A 347-nucleotide genomic window follows, 5' to 3' on the forward strand; every position below is an offset into this window, starting at 1 on the left:
ACAGGAATTGTTGGCACTTGTGCTGTTTCCTATACTTGTCCCCAGTGCTGTGGTTCAGGGAGCCTCTTGCTGCCAGGTTTCCTGCCTGTGTTTCCCTCTCAGAGGAGCCGTAGCTGTTGGGATGGCATGCGGGAGCTGGGGAGCTATAAGCAGCTTAGCGGGGACCCTCAGTGCACCCTGGCACAATCGTGTTTGTCTGCAGAGCTGGGACAAGACAGGAGCATGGAGCCCATCATTGCCCATCAACTGCTACCCAGGAGAGCCAGTTGCCCTTCCATGTGTCCCGGTCACTAGCACAGCTGGTTTCTACCAGCTGTATGCTTGGAAGGGATAATGTTTTTTGCACC

Source organism: Cariama cristata, unplaced genomic scaffold, assembly GCF_000690535.1.
Source record: "Cariama cristata isolate BGI_N322 unplaced genomic scaffold, ASM69053v1 scaffold9286, whole genome shotgun sequence".
Taxonomy (NCBI): Eukaryota; Metazoa; Chordata; class Aves; order Cariamiformes; family Cariamidae; genus Cariama; species Cariama cristata.